A 22,163-nucleotide genomic window follows, 5' to 3' on the forward strand; every position below is an offset into this window, starting at 1 on the left:
AGGTACCACCATCTCTGTGACTAGTGGCAGCAACAATACCCAGTTTTCTGCCCTACATACATGTGCCTTGATTTTCCTAGTGATGTTTTCTTTCACCAAATTATATCATCCACCTACATGAAGATTTTTATTTCCTTTTTTGTCAAGGATTTCTGACTGTCTGGTCACACTAGCATGCAGTCTGTGTCACAGGGATGCCCTTCCAAACTTTCTGAAGACACAGGCTATGCACCCTTACCCCACTTTTTCCAGGAATGTCAGACAGACATATCGTGCAGTCTACAAACACATGCATCAAAAGTCTTCCACTTTCAGAACTAGCAGATTTATTCCATGTATACAGTGCCATTGATTCAAAGACCTATTGCACTGTGCTTCACAGAGCACACATATCTCATACAGAAATATGGAAGCCATGCACGCACTCTCTCATCTCCCAAATTGGACAACAACCCTTTGTCCTCTACCTTTTACCATATACTACGCTTCCGCAAACAAGGATGAAATTCAGTGCCTCACTGACCTAAATCATAGCTCATTACTCTAATCCTGCACTCCTTGGTGTTGATTCATAGAGCAGTAAGTCATGGCTGGGTAGTTACCCATGCTTGGGAAGGGATTATTTTCATTTTACTATTTTAAGAAAAGTAAGGAGTTGTAAGGAGTTGCTTTTTTTTAAGGCCTTCAGGTAGTATAAGTGCCATAGTTTGAGATTGCCATAGATCTAAATTTACCACAGGTGGTTGTCTGATTTGTCTCAGCTCATCGTGTCTGTCAATCTGAAGTACCAAGTAAAAGGTTGTACCTAAAACGCGTAGGCCATATTTCGGTAGATTCAAAGTTATTTGTGATTTGAAACTAATAGCTGTGTATTTTATGAATTAAAAGTATGTTATATTTTCTGTGCCGGAAAATAGGAAGAAATCGTATCTTCTACACCCAGAAAGTAAGCATAATAGCAAGAGATGGGATTAAGAAGTAGGCAGAAAGAGAGTCTCATATGAAGGTTGCACATGCATTATCACCTACGGGAAAAAAGTTATGAATTCTACTGAAGAAAAAGAGATCTTTGAGTGATAGTACCCTTGGCTAAAGCTACTTAAATACGACTTAGTACAATGGAATGGAAAAGACACTTGGTCTCCAGCAGACTTGAAACAAGCCAATGATTCAGAATGATTCCTATGCTTATCTAATTCAAATTTAAAGGACTGGATAACAAAAATACCCCAAGCATGTTGCTTTTAAGTAAATCTAATCAAGATATCAGAGCAGAAGTTCCAAAATAACCCTTCTGTGATTTAAGCAGAAACACCAGGTGGAAAATGGTGAATGACTCCTGCATCTAGACTTAGATGCAGAGATGGCATCTTGACCCAAACCCCTTCAGTCATCATGGTCTTCCATGCACAAAAGAGTGGAGGGGTGAAAATCAGAATCTTGCACGGTTCTTCATACCGAAGCCCCCAAAGTGGATGAGTCAGTCTAGTATGATCTTCTTGGTTGTTTCAAGATTAAAGAAGAGAATATCTCGTGCAAGAATTCATCTTTTCCTTTGAAAAACCAAATATGTATCAACAGTATGTCAGGGACAATTCTGGTCTGAATATAATGGTTAAATGAACCATTAACCAAGTTAATGACCAAAAAAAAAGTGAATTGGAGCTATTAAATTTAACTAAAAAGATGAAGCTCAATATCAAAGACTTTGATCCTTGCCTTATCCCAGTTGCAAGTTGTCTTTCCAGTGGATTTTTTCTGAAACTTCTAGGTGATTTTCTCAGCTCTAAATTTCACCTGAAGTCTTAAAAGGAATATATTCCCATATCTATTTCAGGACTTGAGGACTGAGCTTGGAAATCAGATTTATCCCAGTTCTACTTTATTTAATCTAGGCACTGCGGATAATAAGATGCTCTTTGTCTTTTGCCCATCCACCCAATTATTAAATTTATATGCCATGCCAATAGCCAGGAATACAGTGAAAGAAACCCAAGAGCTCCCCCTCTCTGAAAATATTAAAGGGCAAGCTGTTAAGTATAAAGTTTTTTCAGCCTTCAGATGGGTTTTGTTAGGCATTTCTATTTATTTTAGCTAAGAGCTACTTGAATCTTTTTCTAATATGGCATTTATAATTCCCAGTGATGAAACAACCAATAATCTTGTTCTCTGTTTAGTCCAGTTACTAATATATAATTTTAAATTTGTACTACCTGCGTTCACAATGCTACAAATCTAATCTAATTTCAAGTACTTTTTTTTCCGATGAAGATACCTCAAAATGCTTCATAGTGAAGAATATTTCTCTCTTTTCAATCTGAAATCAACAGACATTCTGCCACTGATATTCCTAAGTAGGATTTTCTCTCCTTGTTCTTGGTTAGGAATTATAGAACGGCATATGCTTTATTAGCACTCTCTGTTCTTCTAGATTACTGCTTAAGATAATTTAATGCTTTAATGGTTTAAACATTATATTTAAAAACAGCTGCTATTCAAAAACTAATTTTAAATACTGTTCATTTGTGGTTGCTGCTGCTTCTTATTCTTAAAAGAGTTTGCACTTCAGAGATGCATAGAATAAATAAGTTTCTTTTGAGTCTGCCTGATGATTTGCTTTCTGATTTTTGCCAGTTTACAGAAAGCAGAGATTCATGTAAACTTTGAGAAAGTAATTGCTACTATTGATTTGCTATTGGCTCTGTTTGTTTCTGAATGTGAGTTTACATTGATCAGATCATCGTGATTAGAACAGTACATTGACAATTTTAGAGCTTTTTGTCTCAACCTTTTGGAATTAAAAAAAAATCAAATTGAGCCATTAACTTAGTAAAGATGAAACAATAAATCCATCACTATCCTTAAACCCTTTTAATCAGGGAAGGAGAAAAGCATTTGCAAAAAACGGTTGTTTATCTTACTGAATTAAAATAGAAAAGAATGGTGCACTACTAAGTATTGAACTGCCTGTAGAAGTTACAGGAAACCTCATTTTATATATTTATTCAACGGCCTTTTCCTACCCTATAAAAAGATCTTTAGTTAGACATGAACCTTTCAGGGATCTTCAACAGCTTTTCTTCAGCATGGGAACCTCTTTGTGGGAATAACAAGCGAGAAGATGATAAGCTTTCCACTCGTCCCTGTGAACCCACAGAAAATTTTAACGATAGAGGGACTGTTCATCCTTTGATTACTGCATCTTTCGAGTGAAATGGCTTGCACAATGATTGCAGGAGGTAGCAAAGAGAGTAGGCCTCTTGCTCCACTTCAAGTTTAATATCCTGGAGAATTTTTCCATTCCCTCAGCTTCCCATTTGACTCAACCAGTGGGCTGAATTTTAGCTAGCTCAGGATTTAGGATTATTTAGAAACACAGTGAATTGACCAGCTTGACCAGCTTTATTCCTAGTGTTGTGTTACTAACTCCAGCTCTTGGGTGTTGAGTTATTAGTTGTCAGCCTCAGCTTTGATTTTCTAAGGCACGTGTCTGTACCTCCCAGTTCTTAAGAAATGTACAGAAGTATGAATACAAAAATCTGAAAATGAAACCAAAATATCTCAAGAGTATTATTTTAAAAATTGCTTTGAATTGTCGGACTGACGGTATACCTCATCACTCTTTGGGAAGAGCCAAAGCACGGTTACAGAGAAAGGAAAGTAGTTTTAATGGTTGCAGATAGAGAGTTAAGGGAGTAAGGTTAAATGAAATGTACTCAGGTTTGCTTCTGTTAACAAACAGTGCAAAATATTAACATTTGATTGCATTCTAACTTGAGGTGCTACAGGCGTGCTCTTTAAATATATAGGTACTTATGCACGTAGACGTTTCTGCGTGTTCGTCTGCATATGCATATAGAAGTAGAGCATGAAAGGAAGTTGATTAGCGTGTCTTGTTTTAATGCATACAATGGTAACCCTCAATTCCGAGATGTCATCGTCTCCCTGAGAATTTGTCTAAATTTTCCTCATAGCTTCCCTTCGAGGCCTATATTTATTGTCATATTTTCAGCCTTTGAACAGTAAAATGTGGTCTTTTAATAAAAGCTCAGCAAAAATGTTAATTAAGAAAGCTCTTCCATACATATCCTTTTACAGTAAGAGAAGTGGTTACTCCCCCTGCTTTGTATGGTTAGCATTTTGTTTAACTGCTCTGCAAACCTAATCAGCCTTTAACTGCCTATAATGACTGACTGCACTGCTAAAAATAGAGATGGGAGAAGAGTTTCCAAAAGCATATAGAGACCTGTGTAAATTAGTCAAGTTTCAATCTGCTCTATCAGACTGGATTATTTACTTCAGTGAAAAAAAAAATCACAGTGTAGTATAATAGATATCATGTATCTGTGAATTTTACAAATACATTATTTAAATGTTTTCTCTTTCCTAACCTATTTGAAGATGTATTCAGCCATGTTCTGAGAAATTTATAGAACAAATTGAAAAGCTCGCAAGCAGAATGTGAATCCTCCGAAGGCCCAGCAAATTGCTATCTATTTAACTGGGGTAATAGATCCATTCCCATAGAATCTCTCCTAAAGCGTGCTTTTTTTTCTAGATGAGAAGTGCACAAAGTTTTAAAAAGCATCACAGATGCAGCAGAGACACATTTTATACATGTTAGTAGTTAATATTTGTTATACAACTTGGTAGTTAACATTTCCCAGAAAGCACTAGGGCTCAGGAGCTCTCAAGCACACTGCAGGCCAAGAGCAGCAGGCTCCCCCCTTTGCGTGACGTCACTGTTGTGACTACACATTTGGGCCTCAGGAGTAGAAAGGGTAATTACCTCACTCCTCCTCTTTCTCTGCCATTCTTTGCCGTTTTCTTGAGTGCCATTTGAAATTTAGCTGATAACCACTTTGCAGAAAGATTTTTGACTTTTTATAGGTATTTATAAAATGTCTATTGCTATTTTGTGAAGTACAGTGACACTAAGTAAAAACTGCAGTAGTCAGATTTGCAACATAATAAGCATGAACCAAGTTGACCATTAAATCTTTGTTGCCCGTCTTACTACTTTGACACAAAAGACTTTGAAGACTATTTGTTGTATTTGTCTGATCTCTTTCTTATTCTCCTTTGGACTTTGTCTCAGAATTATGAAAATTGTGTATTACAGGCAGCTGCATTGCAAAGGTCCCATGCTGTCTGTGATGCAGCATTAAATCAAGCTACATCATGTGTCATTAAATAATATATGGGGCTGGAGAGCACTTACTTTTGTTTTTAGTACAATAGATCATATCCCAGGTGGCACTGAGACCTCTTCCAATAACCTAAATAAAGTTTAATCTCTTTATTATGGTATACTGTCGGCCACAAATTCACCACGTTTGCAGATTTTGTCATTTTCCCAATTTCAGAAGCCTGGGTAGTCAAATCTAAAGAAAAAGTTGATGTCTCAAAATGGTCATTGACATTTAAGGATGTGACATTCTGTCAAAATAAACAGGAGTGAAATATAGACTTTCTTGAGCTATACTTCAAGTCGTAATGTTTGTTTATATCAAACTCTCTCTCAGAACTGTCAGGCACAGACTTTATCATCTCTCTACTATCCATGTCTGATAGACTGAAAAACTATGGAAGACTATAGTTGGAGCTACATTTGGTCAGCATATACACATTTAGTCCTCTTGCAAAGGGGCAATTCTGGCTTTTATTCCAGAAACTAGATGCATGTTGAATAATACTTAATCCCAGCAACTGCTAATGTGCATAAATATTACTCAGTATTTCTGGGAGCTGTCAAATCAGGTGACCTAACATATGCTGGCCATTTACTGACTTGACTTCATTTCACTTACTGCTATCCTCCATTTTGTCATTTCAGCAGTTAGTATTTTGTAAGTCTCTTTGTACTCTGTCGAGTAGATAGTTACATTTCAATTTAGTTGTCAACCTTAGATGGATCTACAAATCATACAGTTTTTAAAAGCTTCTTATTCTAATATAAAAAAGAAGTTGTTGCTGTTGATATACTCCCTAGATATCTCTTTCTCTAAAATTTGAGTTATAAATAGGAATTCAAGTCTTGTTTTCTGTCGGAAAATGTATCAATTTTATATTTATAATGTTTTACAAAGTTATGAGTCATATTCCATTGCATAGGCATTTAAATAGAGTATCTTGCCATTTTAAATTTGATACACTTGCTGCCAAGTTGGAGAGCTTTTAATATGCATATGTGTGTGCACACGTATGCCTGTGTATGCTAGTACCTTATGAGTCCAGAAATGCTTATCCAGCTAGGATCCTCTGCAAGACTGGCATATTTTAGTGAATGAATTGTTGCTTTAAGTATCATTTTTTGTGAATTTTGTAAATGAACTTCCTCATATATAGCCTCAGAAAACTTTCAGCTGATGTTACTCATAGGGTAACTTAGATGTAGCACATCTAGGAACGTCATCTGTTCTCACTGTTTGTTCCTGGAAGCCAGTAATAAGTTACTCTGTCATTTCCAGTACTTTGGACAGAGGCTAATAAAAGGGAAAGTCGACAGTCAATGTCCTGCATGTACTTCTTCATGTGTTTGCTCTCTTCCTCTCCCACAAACAGACGTTTGCTATGGACGGGAAGACAGAACAGATTCTGTGTAAACCGGAGACCTAGACATCTCCCTTCAGGTAGAAGAGAGCTGGTGCTTTCCCGTCTGGGTAAACATATGAGGAAATTCTTGTGAACTTGCTTTGTGAGAGGACTGGAAAAAAATATTTTTATTTTACGTATACATCTGTGCTGTTTTTCAAGAATGTCAGGTTACAGTGTCTAGATAAAACGATTTATAAGCATATATGTTTGATGTTACTAAAACTGATGGGTTGCTTCATTAGAATAAGGGTTAAGTATTATAATAGAAGATAATTTAAGTCTTAAAAATGACCATTAGCTGCATAATTTTCAGTGTCCTTGGACGTGGTCAGGCAGGCTGATCCACTCATTGCTAACATTCAAAGGGGGTTTTTCATCCATCGCTTCTTCTGACCAAACTATCTGACTACTCTGACACTGTTCGGTGAAATGATCTGGACGAAGCTTTTGGAGGTGAAACTGCATTAGCCAGATCAGCAGCAGGCATGTTAATTTGGCTGCAAATGCTTTTCCATATTCACAGCTGGGGGTCAGAGGACATAACCTGTTACAAGGTGCTGAGCAGGTAGGGCTGAGAAAGGAGGAAAAGCTCCCCTTCTCGCACCTTCAAAGAGCCTGTTTGACAAGGGAAACCAGCTGCCTGTGCTATTGATCCTACTGAGTAAATTATAAGGATACAGAGTTCTCACTGTGGTCAGTTCCTAGGGAAAAATGACTGTTCTTGGTCCTTGTTTGTGGAAGACTGTTAACTGTAACCTAACTTTGTGTTATTACATTGATTAGCTGTTCTGAGAGAGGAAAAAAGTCTATTTAATATGCAGCTTAATATATATAGGCTATTTTTAATATTCTGGGAGTATGCAGTGATTCAAGATATATATTTAAATTTACCAAATGCACTTTCTCACTATATCCAAAAAAAGCTTGTTTTTCTCTTTTGTAACTGTAGAAAAATGTCATCTCGCACATACATTGGGATACAGAATGAATTACATCATAAATTGTTGATGCAGAACTTCCCACTAAACAGCCTCTTCCCTGTTAGTTAATACTTGATTTACAGGATATCAACAGGTTAAAACAGATATGACCACAAAGGAAAATAAAATGGTATAATTAAAGGAAATTATGTGATCTTTCTACTGTTTAATTATGTTTGATATTGAAAAGGATTTCAATTTATTCTGACCTTACAACCAATATCCCAAGTAAATGTTTATTGGCTATAATTATATTAAACTTATAGTATACTTAGTATAGAGAATTAAGTGGTTTCAGGGCTTTCATAATGACATGAAGCAGCAATGAAAACACTTAGTGAAAGCCACTTTTATATCATGAACTTTTCCCATACGTTGACAAGTACTTATTCACCTGTGTAATCCCCGTAATTTATAAGTAATTGGTCACCTTTTGTGGGAGTTGAGAGTGGTCATCTGTAAACAAAAGCAGATGTTTTGAAATAGAGTGAGTAGAATTTCACTGCAAAAATAAACCCACTAAAATCAGTGGGGTATACATAATTGGCTATGGTATAAATCAGTGTAGAAAAAGGAGGTCAAATTTTAGCTTTTAAAGGATAAGTGTACCCTTTAAATGCATCAATTATAATTCAATATTTTCATAGTAATATTTGCATCCGATATTTGAAATAGGTTCTTTTTGTATGAAGGGTTGTTATGAAAGGTCAGTGAGAAGAACAAGTATCCTCAATTAAAATCAGTATCCAACCAAGAGTTTGTTATATTGAATTTATACTAGTTTAACAACATGGCTAGACATAATGGTTTTGACCTAAATTCTAGCTCTGGACCAGTATATATTTAAGGCTTGTAGAATGGCCCTTGGGTGGAGCTCAGGAGAGAGGATTCACTTAATTCTTCAACTTCCAGCAGGCAACCTCCACATATCTTAGTAAGCTATTTAGACTGGTGTGACTCAACCTGTAGGGATGCCTGCCTCTCTTCACGGACTGCAAATAGAGCCTAGAAGACTAATTTGGACTTGATGGCCCACTTTATATTGTTCAACTCAGATGAAATGAACCTCATTCCATGGCTGCATGGATCACCACCTGCTCAGCAAAACAACTAGATATCTGCCTTCCCAGTTCATGTAAGCTCCTGGTGATAATTTGCTTATATTGATTATGCCTATATTACTTAAATATTTAGCAGTAATTTAGCTTCCTTAAAGGCACTTTCATACATGGAAACAAAGGAAAGGCAGCCAACTCTACACAGATTATCAGCAAACATTCCACAGATCTGAATATATGATGATTTCCCTATTGAACATTAGATAGTATCATAGCTTTTCAGGATGCAATATACTGTTGAAGAATCTAAAACATTTAATGGGAACTTGTTGACAAAGGTTTATATTCCAGGTTTATATTTAAGCTTTATTTGCAGATGAAACATTTAATATTTCCAGCATAGATCTTTTTATCCTAAAATGAGCTAATCCCAGGAGATAGACAAATTAAGCTTTTAAAATCTTTGATGAGTCTGTGTAATGTACATGATCTGTCACTGAGACAAAAGCAGCTGGTGTTCTGATCTCATATGCTACACATGCAGTGAAAAAGAAGTTTCTTTCAATTTATTGAAGTAAAATTGTGGGATGAGGTCTGCTTCCATTAGTGGTATGTTCAGCTGCATCAGTAAACAGTAAGTGATTAATGCCGTGGGGTTCTGCTACTGTATCTTCTGCATTTATTGAAGTTTTGGCAACTAAGGAAGGTCTTGATTGATTTGTTATTTTCTTAGTTATAATTCATGATTATGAAGGGAAAGGTCTATGCACAACATACATTCCACCTGAGCCTGCAAAATAAGACTTAGATAGCTATAAAAGCTGTGCAGTCATGGGGCAGGTGGTGTGCCGAGGCCACTGTCTATCTTGCTATTCAGATTTCGTTTGCTTCCCGTCTGTTCCCTATCTTTTTCTTGTGCTCGATTGTCAAGTCTTTGGGCTAGAGACCGCATTTTTATGACTTTTTTTTTTGCACCTTTTATTACTGTTTTATTCTTTCAAGCAAAAAAGAAGAAGAAAAATGAGTTGGCATTTGCACACATCATAAACCTGTTCAGAGGAGTCCAGTGGAATTTAAGTGCAACATAAGCATTGTTTGGCTTAGAAAATAAGGACTCTTTTTCACTCTCACTATTCAGTTCTGTTGGTATGCTTTTTCCTGAGCCGTATTCTTGAAAGAGCAGTTCTTCAGTGACTCTTGTATAGATCAACAACTTTTTTCTCATCTTGAAATGAACAATCATTTCCAGTACTAGAAACACCTCAAGGTAACATTTTAAATCGTCTTTTCCTGTGACTTTTGAAATTACATCAAACAAGAAACAAATTCATTTTACTCCTTTTATATATTGAAACAGAGCCTGAGACTCTAAAAGTGGTAGTTTTAGAAACATTGTAAGGAAAGTGACAGAGTAAGCTCTACAATTCACTGAACAGTCTTGCAAGATATATTACATACAAAATCTGAAAATATGACAAAACTGTCCGTATGTATAGATTGCTGGATTTTTCTTTTTTTTAACTTTGGGGACAGAAATGGTAGCACCAACCGAAAGTCTGCAATAGAGAAAAGCAGTTTGCAAAGTTGAAAAGCAAAATGGGTTTATCTGACTGTGAGACAAAAGGATGTCATGTGCTCTGCATCCCTAGGGATATTCTGGATCTCTGAGGGATATGTAACATACCTTAAATTCTAGATAAAGCTATGCAGAAAGAAAAATGTACAGACTGCAAACTAATCATAGACTACATAATTAGTAATTCCAAATAAATAATATACATGAGATTACAAATGGCTCTCACACAATTTGGAAAGAGAAAAGGAAGCTAAATTTGCTGCATAAATTGTTCATTATTTACTGATAAATGAACCGCAGACATTCATGGATTTCATTGTTAGAACTCATGTCATCTCTTTCATTTGTTAATTAGACTGGATATATATCTTTCTAACTTTTCAGAAAAATAAGAGTTCAAATATGGAAATTTCATATGAAGCATGTTGCTAATAAACTTTTGATACATATCCATTGTTTTTTGGAAGAAACTTGTAATTACAGCAATGTTTCCAAATGGAGAGAAAAAATATAAAAGAATGATTAATTTACTGCATTAGATTGTACAAGTCTTCGTGTGAACTAACAGAACTGGAAGTGAGCATGCAAAAGTCTTTTACATTTGCAATTTCTGTGTGCAGTAGGATAGTGCAGACTGTAAAGATTGGTACCTGACAACCTTCAGGAAAATGGGAAAATATATCTACATATTATACTGTAGCTTTTGCGCTTTTTCTGCAGAAGCACTTACGGCCGGGATATTAGCCTCTCCTTGAGCTCTGTGATAAACATTGCTCCTTTACACTGCCTCTGATTGACCCATACCTTTGGAAACTGAAGTATGAAACTTTCAGGTCTACAAAAGATTTGTTTTGAATTTCAGATGAGTATTAAGGTTACTTTCCATGTTATCCGAACTGGATTTACTTACTCCTATATGAAATTTTCTTTCATTTAATTTATGAAGATAATAAAGGAAACAGGTTTTGGGACTCTAGACCATAGATATTCCAGCTCAGTTACACAGGGATAAAACGCAAAGGAGGTATAATGGCCAAGTCTTCAATGCTATATATGAGTGATACTTTATTGAAAAGAAGAGGTATGAGATATGAGAGGATATGGCCCTCCAAATCAGAGTAATAACTTGATTTTGTGTGAAAATCACAAAGAGGTCAGTACTCAAAGGCTGAATAGGAAAAGAAAAGCTTTAAAAGAATGATCAGAAGGGAAGCTATGTTGCTTTTCACTTCAGAACACAAGAGTTTTAGATCTTAAAAGTAAGATAAAGATGAGGAGAGCTTTAGGAAAAGACAGGTTTATACAGAGCCTTGAAATAGAGACAAGAAGTTTAAATATCCTGTGAAAGGGGTCAAGGGTAGCCAACCAAGAATTTGTCTTTAATGATACTGAATTACAGAAATCTCTAGTTTTGATGAAAGGAAAATTGTTTTTGTGAGGGAACTGCCATACATATTGCTCCTCAAAATCCTTTTTGGTCTGCTATTATGTGGTTCTATTTTCCAAAGTTTATCCTCTGTTTTGGCTTGGTCATTTGAGCATGACTCTCATTCTTCCGAAATTTTTTTTTTAAATTTCTTATAGTTTCACAATTTAAAAAATTTCTTTCTTTCTTTCTTCCACCTTCATTCTGATATTGCATCGTGTTGACTCTTGTTCTTAGAATGTTTAGGATCATAGCTATTATGTTTACATTCAGTTAAATGTGTGAAATTAAAAACATCCGTATGCTTTTAGATTTTTGACTGGTCCTTTTAATTTGCTTTTAGCAGCTTCCTTCCTTGCCTTTTCTCTTTAAAAATTCAATATTCTTATATTCAGTTTTTCTGTTTTTTTTTTTTTCATTTATTTATTTTTCTTCTCTCTTAGTAAGATAGCATATCTGATCACATTTTGGTCCCGTTACAAAAGAGCTCATTTGTAGTCCTACCTGGAATGGGATCTGGTGCGCTTTTCCAGGTAAAACCCAAAGAAGTCATTTCTTTTCTTGGTGTTCATAGTTTTGTTGTTCTGTTGGTCATTTATGGTATCTGTGGCTCATGCTTCGTTATGAGTATTTACTCAGTTGAAATGTGGATACCTGAAATTTCAAATTATCATGTTTTCTATTTCTTCAGTAGCATTCTTCGGTAGCATTTCAGTTCCCCTGCTGCCATTGTGGTTGAGTGGCTGACAGTATAGTCCTCTCACGCTCTCTGACTAATCAAGGAGATCAATTCTGTGGCACTTTTTGATATGGTTAAATTTTAACATGTTGCCTGATGTGTTCTTTAATATACAGCGTTAATCTTCCACCTAGTTTGATGTCATTTGTCATTCCTAGGCATTTGGTTAGTGCTGTTCAAGTCCTTAATAATTCTTTTATAAGACTATGTGAATTTTAACTATAGCTCAGTACATTCATTTATTAGTGTGTTTTTGATTAGGTTTTTCATTTTTGAAAGTCCTTTCTCAAATGGAATCCTGAGTGCTAGTGTAAATTATTTCTCATCAGAGGGTGCGGAAATTAATTATGTTGTGGTCAAGCACTTCAGCTATAATTATGCCTTGAACTGATTTGCTGTGCAATATTTAGAAATACAGCTTTAATCCTGCAAGCTCGGCCATATGGCCCTGCCTGTGCACCTGTGCAAGACTGCAGTGAAATCAGTAGCATCTCAGAGATGTAAGCACTTAAGAATGATTATGACAACATGCAACATGGCTTAAGTATATTTTGTACTTCTGTAAAAAATATTCCATGCCCAGTTCCCCAAAGAAATTGTAATTTTACGTGTTTATACTTTGCCCTTTTATGATATCTCTCTAGGGAGTAGGTGGCTATTGGAAATAATGCATTATTAATATTTTTCACTGGTCAAATTTTCTGTCCTTCAACCTTGTATGTGATTTATTTTCCTTTCAAAAGGATGATGGATAAAAGAATAAAACCTTGTTTCCTGACTTTTGGCATCCATACAGGTCTGCTTTCTCAAGTGTTCCATTTTTAAATATCACTGCAATGTGCAGCATGCGTGTGCACGTTTCGTGGTGTGCGTGCAGTCTCAGTGTGTAAAATCTCCCTTCCCTCTGTCTTAATTCCACTGTCATCTCTATCTCTGTGCAAGGCCATCGAGAATGCTTTTTGAACAAAATGTGTACCCTTTTCCTTCCTCTCACCTGCCCTCATCTTTAAGCTAATGGTTTTCAATTCAGCATAGAAACTCTTAAGCCAGGGTGTGGAATACCTGAGGAGTTATTAAGAGTCAAAACAGGCTGTCTGAAGAAAGGGGAGCCGAAGCTTGGTCTTGGGGTTGGGCCTTTTGGTATATTGAAAGGCCCTGGCCGGCCACAGGGGAACTTTGCCAGGTACCCTTTCCCCCATTGCTAATCTCAGATCATATACCTAAACTGCTGAAGGCAGCGAAGCATTTCCAGTGACTGCTGTTATACATTCAGGACCTACTTCAGAAAGTGGGAAAAAAATACAATAAGGGTCAAAACCTTTATTCTTAATCTATTATTCAGCAAATCCTCTTGAGAAGTAGAACTGCAGAGAAGATCAGTCTTCCATTTCAAAAAGGATTTTAACATTTTGAATTGAAATTAAACTGGACCATTCTTAAATTCTCAGTAAAAGAGAAATAAAACTTATTTTACATCACTTAAAATACTATAGTGCGTTACATTATCTAACATGAAATTTAAATACATGTAACTAAAAGCTCCAAATTGACTCAGTTCTAAAATGTCAAAACAGCACTTTCAGCATAGTCCTGATTTTCTTGAGTAAACTAAAATAGTAGTGAATATATTTTGGGGGGGGGATTTTTTTTTATTTTAATGGAAACGCATTCTCATGTGGAAAGTGGCTCTGTAGAAGTGTCTCAATAAGTCTATAGTTTAAAGAGAGAGAATGAGAAGGAACACATGATTTGGCGCTCAGAAAAATAATTTTTATCTGAGCATTGTATAATAACTGACTGGGTACAGTGTGTATGTGAATAGTTATCTGAGAGAATGTTTATCTAGCACATAGCTGATGATGACAACAGTAGTGACAATGTGTATAAAAGACATGCTGATTATGATGAATCATACAGGAAAAAATGTTGACATTGATGTCTAGTAGTTTTGAATGTCTCCAGGCAGTGGATTTATCTTTCTATGGGGCGATTTTTCACAAGCGAATACTTTTATTTATGTATTTAATCTGTTGCTCTAAATCTAATATGTGAAAGTAGAGAGTAGCATCATGTCAAGTGGGGGCTGGATATGCTCACCCATTAACATATTTTTATTTCCTGAGATCCAGCGATGTCAGTAACTGAGAGAGATGGAAGCTCACTAGAGAGCATAGATCTGGTATTTTCATTTATTTTCAAAAATTACTGCATTCATGTCTCTTATCCTGACTCTATGAACTGCGTAAAAAAAGAGATTAAAAACTATAACAAATTATTGCACGTATATTGCAGGGCTATGCTACTCAACATTTCTGAAAGACTAAGCTTTAGCAGGATCGTGGCATTTCAAATAAAGAAGTTCATTCTGGTTCAAGACAAATTCTCATTTAAGAAAGCTGTGTTTTTAATTGTTTTTCTCTAATTCAGAGTACATATTGATAGTTGTGGAAAACTCAGCTTTAATCAAAGCTTTTCTTGTTCAGAAGATCTCTTAATCTTCTTTCTTAATTGTGGGAACAAATCCATTGTTTTGACATCTCGAAAAATCAAGCCCCTCTTATTGATTGATAGCCTTTTCTTGGGCAGCCATACCAGGCACCTCTTTCCTCTTCAGTATTCATGTTGTACAAGAGACGAATTCTCAGTTGTTCATGAGCAGCCAACAGTAGGAGTGCACATGGACACAGATTTCATCCTAGCTGTGAAATGATGTCTTTGTGGACTTTGGTGGAGGGGAAGTATCCTTGATTGAGAAGGCAGAGCAGCCTTCAGAGCTCCAAGCAAGGGGAAGTCTCCAGTCAGATCAATGGATTTTCTACCGTGTGTAAGGCCTTTTGGGGACCTTGGGGTTTGCTCTTTGAAAAGCATGCACTGTATTCATACATTGTAGTTTCACTGCAACTTCAGTTATTGATAATAAAGATATAGAATTTTCCCCCAAATGAGAAAGTGACAGCTGATTTATTGATTGCTGTTTCAAATATAGACAGAATGGTAATATTTTAGGATATGACTTTTATTATTAATGTGATTGCTTGTGAATAGAACGGTGCTATATAATCCTGGGCCCATCATCCATTCTTACTCACAAAAAAAAAGGGGGGGGAAAAAAAAAAGGAAGGGGAGAGGAAGGGGAGAAGAATTGTTACTTCAAAGCAAGGTGTGTCTATCTTGCTCCAAACCACATCTTGTCTGCCTGTTTGATTGCTTATCCATTGAATGCAGTGGTATATTAAAAGACAGTGGCTGGCCAGTATGTCCCTGTTACTTCCTGAAAGGCTTTTATACCTTTCACTGCTGGCTGACCTATCTTCCACTTCCCTTGAGCTATGTAACTTACATGCCTGAACTTAATGAAGTGATTCTCAAATGAGATTTATCTTTTAAAGATTAAATATTTTAATTAGAATTCAATTGTGAGGAGACCTAGGGTGTTGGTGCGGAGTTAGCAACCTGTGCCTGCTCAGGATCCTTGAAATGTGTACTGTATTTCACGCTTCCCAATATTGCACTATGATGCTTTCATCTTTGGGGGGTGGATCCCTTCTTAATTTTCCGTTGTTTTCAGTGTGTTGGCCTGCACTGCATCAAATTGTTCCATCCCTGGGGTGAGGGTGACAGATAACGTTACAAACTTATGTTTATTAGTCTGTAAGATAAACTAGTTCAGATAACACAGGATGTGTGATCCTGTAACTCAGATATTGAATGATATCATCTTTTCTGAGCTATCAGTGGCTAGACACAATTCTTAAAGAACTTTAACTCTCACAGAATTTTGATTCTTCCCACATTTGAAGATTTGTAGAAGGCAGAAATCCAGATGATTCTGAAAAAGGAAGGAGGAAACGCGAGCAATGTCTGAGGCTGAAGCCTGAGACAGATAGCACCAACTCATCTCAAATTTTAAAAACGAAGTGATTGTATCCTGGAATAGGTGGGAGGAATTGTAGCTTTATATGCATTTCACTGGAAGGAAGGGAGAAAGAGAAAGGAAATAATTTTATTCTTATATTTCCATTTTATTTGATGGTTTTATTTCTCTGTTAGTAGCTTCTTGTCCCCTTCTACTTTCTCCATAATCTATTCCTCCTCCTTCTCCTTCTCATATGGATCCTTGATCCATAAAGTTTATTGAATTGTGGCAAATCATTCTGTAGAAGTGACTTTTGGATTAGCCCATGTTTTTTAGATCTTAGAATACAGTAATTAGGTGCATTTAGGTAGGCTTGAAGAGGAACAAATTGCACGAATTTTCACTGCAACTATTCTATGTGACAGTTCTACAAGTCTGAAATGTTTTGACTGTTCTCACTTGAGATGCATTCTCCTTTACAGCTTGAATGCATGACTTGTTTCCATTACCAGTGTCAGCGGGCTTACAATTGACTTGCAATTGTGTTTCACGTACATGGTGACTCAATGGTAGAATGCATTAACAAACATTTAGAAATAGTAATGGTATTTACACCTGGATATAGCAAAACCTTGAGGATGTAGCTTAGTACTGTCGCAGAACTGGTGCAGGTTCACACAGGAATAGATTTATTTCTCGTGCTCTGCTAAATTTCCTGTGGAATGCCGAGTGCATTAGAATCCATGGTAACCGTGCCGGGGTACAACGTTGTATTACTTTGCTGTTGATATGCAAGTCCATCTAATTACTACCAAATGTCAGGGTACTAAGAGGAGCAGGTGGCACCATTTGTATCTGAAGTAAATACAAACACAGTATTTATGTGCAAAAAGAGCGACAAAAATAAAGCCCTTTGTGGAGTTTGCTATAGCTGGCTTGTCTGATGAATAAGATCTGAAAAAGAGAACGTAATTATAAACTGTGCTCCATGAATGCAATTGATAATTTCAATTCCAGGTTGAACCAAATGTTATTGATAGGAAACATTTTGGGTTTGAGACGTGTTATACTTAAAGAAATAAAGTGTATTATCTTTGGAATAGAGATATAATTTTTGGCTTTTGGAAAGTTTATGGTTCATTTCAGGTTCATGTTCTATTTTAAAAGTTGAGAATTTTAATACACTTGATTTTCATGAAATGCTAAGGACTGTGAGCAGACCTACTAAGTTGAGGCTTTAGGTGGTCTTTAAATACCTAAGCCTCTGAGTTATGCAAAATGTACATGAACGTTGTCTGAATGGGTCTAAAGTGAAAAGAAATCGCTAGAGATCTGCCTAAGGTGGGTAGAATCATTCTGGCTAGATGCCTTCATGATTTGTGAAGAGAAACAAATACCTCCAGAAATATATCAAAAATAATTTGCTGGAGGTGCCTTCTACAGTTGCCATTTTCCGGTAGGGAATGCACAGAACGCACATTCAGGAAGGATGCAGCTTATGGGCCCCAGTGAAAACTTAACTAATCAATCTTTGTGGCAAAAAATTAACTGGGAAAATTAACTGCTTTTTGCTTGCTAGGTGTTGATCAGTGTCAGGAACAAAATAGGTCAAGATACTGGTACCTCCTCTGTCTCATACCTACTCTTCTCACGGACATACGGCTGTCTAATGTGCAAATGAAGGGGAGTCCCTCTCTTGTAGTTGGAACACCAGTCTGCAGCATAGAGTTAAAGTGGTACTTTGACATCACCTTTACAGAAGGTTTATTTTCCTCCATGGAAATTTAGACGGTAAATAGACAAAAGGTGTGGGGGCCCTTTATATTGGACATCTGCATTTGTGTAAATTTCACTTACAGTGACTACATAGACAGACTCTGGACTGCAAACATAAAACTTCGTTTTCACACTATGCCAGTCGTCTTAATGTCTCGTACACAAATAGTCACTAAAAATGAAATATACCCTCAATATTAAAGTTTTACACTTTTTCTTAAATTGCTTAGTTAATCTGGCAACTGATACATAAGCAAGATTTTGCAATTCCATCTGTAATATTAAAATAGTGTGCATTTTTACATTATTACCATTTAATTAAAAATATGTGCTATCTATTAGGAATAAAATGTCCTTTATTCCCTTCCATTTATAAATATTAGCAGTTATTTTTGCCTTTTTAAAGACAATCTGATTACAAGAGAGAAAGAGAGACTGTGATGAATATTTTTAATGTATTTTGTGAGAAACTCTGCTTTTGCAGCATGTAATAGCAAGTTTTAAGGAGGGATATTTTTAAAGGAGGGGACTTTTAAGGAGAGATAATTTAGTAAAACTTGTATCTAGCAGGTCTGGAAGTACAGAACATACTGTACAAGGGAAAAATAAATAACCTGCAAATGAAAAGAACACCCAAACTTCTCCAAAAAAGATTAAGAAACTAAGCTAAGTAATAAAGAATATAAAAAGCAAGCTCTCCGAAAATAATAACATACTCATCTTTACAGCCATATAGAAACACAAAAGAGGCAAACAGTTTAAGGGGGAAAAAATGAAGCTGGGATTAAAAAAAAGAAAACTATTTTTAATAATAAAAGTTCTCATCATAAAACAAATATTTAAATTCAAAGCAATTTAAAAAACCCATGGGCTCCTTAAAATATTATTCAGCAAAATAGCCTTCAGAGCAAAATATAAATTGGTTTAAGTGGAAAATAAATACCACTAATTTGTTGTATCAGCTTAGCATATTCTAGTAGTGCAGTTGTTTTGCTCATTAGTTTGCAGGATAGCCTGCAGTAAAGGGCAACATGTTCTTGTGTGGCTCTGGTGCAGTTAAGGAAGAAAGAAAGATATGGCAGGTCATGATCTTTGTTGCCTTCTTTTTGCTGCTTTGGACAAGCATAAACTAGAGCTAGTCTAAATTTCTTTTTGCACAGCCCGTGTGTTGATGTAAGCTTCAGTGCTGACAACCCCTGTCTCCCCCAAACCCTTCATATCTTTCTGAGTCAAGAGAAGCCCTGCTCCTTTCAGAGTGAAGATACCACTGATTGATTGCAGCTTGCTGCTTCATGAGAGAGCATTTTCTGGTTGTTGTAAAACAGGGCGCTTCAGCTTGCACAAAGGTAAATTAGTTTCTTATGTCCTTGCAAAAATGGGCTCCTACTCCAACAACGAGGTCCAGCCTGTGAGAAGCAGGGATTTCCAAGCTATTGGAAACTTAATGGGAACAGGTGACTGCTCTTTGCACAAGACTGCTGCTGTGGCTGAGTTCCTACAGTCAATCTTAATGTGGCTCTCCTCTCTCTCCACCCTTAAAAAGAAACCAATGATATGTCGATTTTCAAAAAAATAAGTGTGGTAGCCTGTCATGCAACTTGTACTGGTGTACATAGGTTGCATCAGTCACTGGGTATAATCGTGGTAAATGGCACCTGTTGTACTATTTGTTTAGCACTTTATTGTATGTGTGCCTCCACCCTTTGTTAAAAAAGAATATGTTTAAGAAGCAGGCAGGCAGGAAGGCTGCCCATTTGAATTGCTCAGGCTGCTACAGTAGTGGTGTCATGGTACCAGCAGAAGGGAGGGGAAATTGCTCCTTCCCTGGGGGCAGTTGAGTATGATCGTGGGGAAGAAGACTCTGCTGTGCCAGGTAGGACAGCCCTGGAGTGATAAAAGCCAGGAGCGGGGATCCTGCTGCAGGAGCGGAGGCTGCGAAACTCCTGAGAAAAGAAGGGAGCTGGAAGAAAAGCTGCAGGGGGTTGCAGAGACCCTTCCTGCAGAAGAGAGGATTTTGCTGGGGATCCTGATCAGACTGTGTAGAGTTTGTTGGAGTCCAGGAAGCTGCTAAAAATTACGGAACTAGAAAACAAGAACAGAAGGACTTGCCCTGCAAGGCACAGTTAGCGAGAGATTTGTATACAAACCCTTTTATTTTACTCTGTCTCACCGTGTTACATATATCTGGGCGTGTAAAAGTAACTTCTTGTAGTGTGTGTTTTAATAAATCTTTGAGTAGAAGTTGCAAGCCATTTTAATGTCTTTAGTCTGGTCACTTTTAAAGGAAGAACACAGGCAGTTCCAGCTTTAGAGTTATGGCAACCTGAGAGGCCATCACAATAATTTTTCAGTCACTTTCTGTCCTGTCCTGCTCACTTCTACAAGGGCAAAAATCAATGGTGCTGCAGAACCTGTTAGCCTCTTTTGTACTGGTTTTGTGCACCACCTAATGAAATAGAGGTACTCTTTAGCATTTATCTTTATATCTTAGCATTTATTTGGGCTTTACCGTGCAGAAATATAACTATCATACTTTCATATAGATATGATTAAACTTAACTTTATGCAACGTCACATAAAGAGATCTTAGTAGGAATGCAAAAATGTTTAAAGATTCTCATTGATATGGGCCTCTTCTTAGAATTAGATGAATGCATCTGCTGAATCCTGAAAAAGCCTAAGCTGTAAAAGATAATGGCTGCCATTTACTCCCAGAGGAAATCAGTGACCTGTCATCCCGGTAACAAACCTGCAATAATGTTTTAGATCACAGGTCCATCAACAATGATGATATTGACAAGGAAATTACTTTAGAATACAAACAACTTGTTGTACAACAATACAACTTCTGAACTCTTATGTCCAGGACCTAGAATGTTCACAAAATTTGAGGACAAGAAGAATATATTGGGTCTAAAATCTGTCATTTGTTTTGTTAGCATTGCTTGTGCAGACTCTTTAAAGATCTCACAGTGAATTGAAATGTGTGAACCTAATAACAGCCATGTTGCTTGACTTACTAATTTTTGCCATAATTCTGAAAATAGTGCTTCTTGCAAAGAAGTCTGAACAGGAAGTATGTTCTAACTTACATGGTGGATAGGTAAATTCAAGGATGTTTTTGGGAAGAAAGGAAAGCGAAACCTAATCCAAAGTACAACGGAGAGGACTGTCCTGCTTATTGAAACTGCATTTTTGTAAACCATCTCCAAAGGGAAAGAGGAGACCAATAGAAGTTTGGACTATCTCCACCTAACGTATGCAATTTACTTATACCCAGATATTAATTGCCTTGCAAATCAATCTTCTTTAAATAAATGCCAAAGTTATTTATTCTGTTAATGAAGAATCCATTTGCATTTGAAGATCCTGTGAATATAACTTAGATTCCTAAATTTACGACAGCAGTTCTTACTCCTGTAATAAACCGATCTCTTCTAATGAGAGAATATAGGTAGCTCAGACACTGGTTGTAGGAGGGTTCGTTTGTATAAGCTGAAGGTAGCAGTTAGGTGCTTAATTTAGACAGATGAGATTCCAGCAAGAGTTTATATAATATAAACAGCCAGTCCTGCTGATTAAACCAATAGAGTTTGAAAGACAAAGAGGGGGGAATATCTTTGACAGAAGAACGCTTACTCACAGAAGTGTCTATTCTGAGTGAACCTGGGCTGAATGGGGCAGGTGTCGTTTCCTGGATCAGATGTTAAGGTAGTACAGTGATCAGCGAAGCAGATTAGTTCTGGGAGGTAAAATTTCAGGAGCAGATGGTGGAATTGTGGCCAAAATCTCGTAACAGAGAAGAATGCACTAGTTAAAAAGTAGGAGCAGAACTAAGCTAGCGGATTGTGAAGTCTTGATAGTGCATTTTATATTTACAATTTTAAAAATGTTTTTCCTATTTTTAATCAAGTATTTAACATTTTTCTTTCCTAAATTAAGCCTTAGCTATAGCTAATTATAAAAATGATCTTTAATACTGAGCATTTTTATTCTCAAGGAAAATCACAGGTTTCAGAAGATGGCAGAGTACAGGCTTGCTATGGTTATGCTTTTTGATTGTTCTCAGGAGCTGGAGATTATTTTCTCACAAAGCTGTAGGAGTCAATTTGAAGTCTAATAATGCCAATGGAGAGGAGTTCTCCTCAGTGGGTA

General features: G+C 36.5%; 1 protein-coding gene across 4 annotated transcripts in view; it reads left to right on the forward strand.

Annotated features, from left to right (window-relative positions):
- GRM8 (glutamate metabotropic receptor 8) overlaps positions 1–22,163 on the forward strand; it is a 345,111-nt gene that overhangs the window by 156,842 nt on the left and 166,106 nt on the right. The window lies entirely within an intron of this gene.

This window comes from Struthio camelus, chromosome 1, assembly GCF_040807025.1.
Source record: "Struthio camelus isolate bStrCam1 chromosome 1, bStrCam1.hap1, whole genome shotgun sequence".
In the NCBI taxonomy this organism is placed as follows: domain Eukaryota; kingdom Metazoa; phylum Chordata; class Aves; order Struthioniformes; family Struthionidae; genus Struthio; species Struthio camelus.